The following is a 4,819-nucleotide window of genomic DNA, read 5'->3' as shown; positions in this document are numbered from 1 at the left end:
AAAGGCCAGCCAGCAACTGAGCAGCAGCAGCGACAGCAGCAGCCGACGTCGCAGCCGACGTCGCTCTGGCAGCCTCTCGGCCGAACATGTGCCTAGCGAGGCACTGGCAATGCTCGCTTTGTACTCTTCTCTTACAGCAGCAATCGTTTAGTGCTCTCCCACTCATCGCTCAATGTTACTCTCGTGTTGGCTCCCTCTACCACCCGCACCCCTAGACACATAGCATCCACCGAGACGCTGCATAACTGCATCGAGCAAGCTTTTGCGTTTGTTTTTGTTTTGCTCTTGGCTGCTGTGAATAAGCTGTGCTTTATTCATTCACAAAATGTTTGCACAGCGTTGCCACATGATGTTGTAAACGCTGTATTTAGGCTGTTCAGCGTGCACGAACTTGCCTGAGTATTCAAATTACGAACTAGAGTCAACTATTTTGCCACTTTCTGTTTTGTTTAAAGACTTACATTTTATAAATTAAAATATATTCGCTTTTATATTACGCGTTTTGTTGAATCAAAATTGCCTCATCAATAATTAAGCTTTGAATAATTATTAATAAAGCAAAACGAAGAATAAGAAAGCTATGTTTTTCAAGGTTAATCCTTCGAAAAGGGAATTTTGCCAAAATATCCCAACATATTAACGCCACCTATGGGCTTGCATCCGAGTACTTCTAAGGATGCTCAAAACGGCATATGTGCTTTGAAAGCTTAAATCAAAGCACGTTCTGTGCATGTAACTAACAAAGAAAAAACTAGATGGCGCTACGCAATATGACACATACGCACTGTGGCCCTTGTTGATTATTTGCCTTTTCCGAACTAGTTCCCAACAAGAAAGAGCACACGAAAAACTTCACATTTAATTTGTATATTTTGTTTTTATTGGTTTTTCTTTGCCTGTTAAATAGAATAGAATTGTTATTAAAATTGTTTTGTATTTTTTTTTTGTTTTTTAGTTTTCTTTTGTTACGTTTTGTCCGCCATTTTGTTTTTGCGTGTGGCATTTCGACTGTGGTTTTTTTTTTTGGCTTATGAAACTGGGTTTTCGCATTTGATTTCGTTTACGTTTTGTGGTACAGTTAACTGATTTGTATCTCTTCGGGAATGCACCTCAAGACTTGTTTCCATGGAAATTGTTCTATTTACCTGCTGGTTCATTTCGGTATATATATAAGTATATCAGCTAGTTCTTCGTTCCTCTTGGAAATTCATTAGTAATTACAAAAGAAAACGTATTTTTGTTTTGTTTTGGTTTTTGGTTTTTTTAGACTTGTCGTTTACAGCGCTTAGAAGTTACAGTTTACATAAGTTCAGTTTGTTTTTTTTTTGAAGGGGTTTTCCTTTTCATTCAATTTTATTGGAATATTTTTGACTTGCCAAAATTTTGATTACTGTGTGTGTGTGTGTGGGTGTGCTTGTGTTTCCAGTGTTGTGTAGTGCTGTCTAAAGCAACTTGTGGTTCAAATTTTTAGCTCATGTGTGTGCGTGTGTGTTCAGAGGTGTATCTGTGTTTTTAGACTAAATATATATCATATACTCGTTATATTTTCTCAACACTTAGGATTTTCATAATCTGTATATGCTTACAATTAACAGCTTATGCGCTGAATTTTTCGATTTTATATATATATATATATATATATATATTCTTTTATATGTATCATAAAATTCGATGCCGTTGTTGTTGTAGCTGTTTGAAGAAAATTCAAACAATTTCGCAGTCCACAAAATGTTGCAAAAACCCAGAAATTTTCTTTCAGTGAGAGTGTGTGATGTGTGTGTGTATGTGTGTGTGTGTGTGTGTGTGTGTGTGTGTGTGTGTGTGTGTGTGTGTGTGTGTGTGTGCTGGCATATTGCAAATTATGGTATAATTCAAAAGATTACGAACTTGGCCAAGGCAAAAACTTACAAAAAGTGTTGCATACTTTGCAGCTATACAAAATGTACTTAATGCAAATACAAATACTTAAATTAAGCTACATTTAAGTCAAATCTTATGTTTTAATTTAAGCAAAGGAATCTAACTCAAACTTAATATACTTTTTAAAAGATATAAGTTATTATGCTGTTCCGAATTCCGTTTAAATAATTTTGGTTTTGGGAAATTCTCATCTTTTGTTGAAGAATATGTTTTTGATAAGCAAATGGGCTTTTTATTAATTATTTTTTATTTTATAGTTTTAGTTCGCATTCACATACACACGCACACGCACACACTTGTTCATACAGTTGCCTATCGTTTTGCTATCAAAATGTTATCGAAATCGATTTGGAAAAAGCAAAAACGAAACGATTCCGCTCGTGATTCTAAACACCACAAACTAGTTGGTGGAACGCGCGGAATTGAATCGTTTATGAATTTTGCAAACAGCGCGGGGATCGGAACAGAGTAAATAAACAAAAAAAGAAACACATTGAATTTAATATAAACTAAAGCATTATCCATTAAATACTTAATTATAATTAATTGAATTCTTATATAGAAATTACTCTTGTTCAGCACGAAAAGTGTTCAAAATTGTTTTTGAAATATCAACAAATCTTATTTTGGGTTCACTTGCCCAAGGCCTACAATTGCTTTTCATTCCATTTAGTTTTACTTATTATTTTTTAGTATATATTTAAATCTGCACATTTAGAAGTTTTGAGAATATTACAAACTAAGCACAACATCAATATCTGTATTTTATGGCGTTTACATATATATATATATAAATATCAGATATATCGGTTATTTTAGACACATTTAGTGCAATTTTTTTCTATGTACAACAATCGAAAAATACATCCAATTTGTGCTAAATTTGCGTGAACTTGAAAAACATTTAGGAATCGAGTTTGGAGAACTTTTCAAAATCTTTCGTTTTTGTGTTTCTTCTAGGTGCGTACACTATATATATATATATACGAGGGCTGGCCTGCGAGTTGCCTGGTTAATCTTTGGTATAGGTACATATGGCTAATATATATATTATTTAGACATTCAAAATATGTTTTATTAGTTTCTGCTACTTTTGAAGATTTGTCATAATTTATACACTTATTTTTCGTACTGAAAACATTTTTATAGGTGGTTGGTTAGTTGGTTAAATTCATGGATTGAATGCAGGATGCGTTGCGTATTCCTCAAAACCCGCAGGACACTTTAAGACTTAATCCCGCGCACATGAGTGCAACGGGCGTGGGCGCGGGGGCGGGGCCTAAGCACTTGACCAAATGGAGCTCGTCGGCCGGCAAGAAGAAGGACGCATGAATGAGGCATGACAAATGTTAAGTGTGGCCGAATCATTTGAGTGTTGTCTGTAAAATAGCCAATCCCAAAGAGAAAACAAAAATGACAAAAACCAAAAGAAATGCCAAAAAACAATAAGAAAAACACAACTTGTTTTGTTTTTGTTTCGAGGTTTTTTAAAATGTTTGTGTATTTTTTTTTTAAAGAAGTTTTTTTTTTAATGTTCCTATTTGCATTTTGTGTGTCAATCTTTTACATGATCACATATATATATATATATAAGTGTGTGTAGTAGCCTCTATATATATATATATATATATATTGTAATATTTAAACGCTCGCCTCGGCTGCTGCATATGGCTCACAAATTTATTTAGTTTGTTTTGCGACTCGGCCTTTTGCCTTGCAAATGAGAATTTATAAATATTAAGACATTTGTTGTTGCTTTTTGTTTTGTTGTTTTGTTTTGGTTTTTGTTAGGCAAAATTAGCTACAAATTTTCATTGGTTTATTCAATGCCGCGACTCGCCGGACAACTTCTTTATGCGCTTTTGTTAACTGTTTGCAATTTGCATTGGAAATGCGTCGCCAGGGTTGCCAGACCGTCTCGAATTCAAGCCGCACAAAAAACCATTTGTCGCAAAAGGATTTCTGGCTTCAAGTGTTGATTTCTTGTATTTTCTTCTTTTGTTTTCTGTTCTTTTTTGCGTAGTTAGAAAAATTCGTGTTTAGTTTAAAGTTAAATTTTTGTTTAAGTTTTAGAGTTTGGTTTTGCTTTTTTTTTTTTAGTATTATATAGAGACCATATGATCATAGATATAACTTGCTTTAGTTAAATTATTTTGTTTTTGTTTTTAAAACTTGCACAATTTTCGCTACAAAATGTTTGTTTTTGTTTAAAAAAAGTTATAGAAAAGTGTTTTGTGGTGTTTCTTTTGTTTTTGGTTTTTTTTTTTTTTTTGCTGTTGCCCGCGGAACGTAAGGGTCTCGTTCCAAAGATCAAGCAAACCCAAATGTTTTTATATATATATATAGAATAATAATTAACTTTATCATAAATGTAATCCATCCGTATCATTATCAATATTATATGCATATATATTATACTCACAGTTGATTTTATTTGCAGTGGGGAGAAGAGTGTAACGAAACGTGTGACAAATGGTGAGATGCGTATCTGTAGTGTAGTGTAGTGTGGTGTAGTGTATTCTGGTGTGGATAGTTATAGAAGAACGTTCAACAAGAACAACAATAGCTAGAGGGTGGCTTAGGGGGGAAAACGAGCAGAGGGGTAAGTTTGAAAGGAAACAAGGAAACGTTTTCGATATGAAACTAAATTAAAGTTAGCTCAACGATACAGTACAGTTGTTGTTAGTTTTAGGTGGTTAGGTCTGCGCTTGTCGAAGAAATAGATAAGTAAATTTAAATAATATTAATATTAAAAAAACTGAAAACTTAACAAAAGAATTCTTAGTGTTTAACTAAAGTAACAAATAATAAAAGTCATACAGAGAATTGTGGATATTATTATTTATGAATCTGCTGCAATTCGAATGCACTCGAATTCATTTCATTACATTAAATTTCT

This window comes from Drosophila virilis, chromosome 5, assembly GCF_030788295.1.
Source record: "Drosophila virilis strain 15010-1051.87 chromosome 5, Dvir_AGI_RSII-ME, whole genome shotgun sequence".
In the NCBI taxonomy this organism is placed as follows: Eukaryota; Metazoa; Arthropoda; class Insecta; order Diptera; family Drosophilidae; genus Drosophila; species Drosophila virilis.
This window is presented reverse-complemented; position numbering follows the sequence as displayed.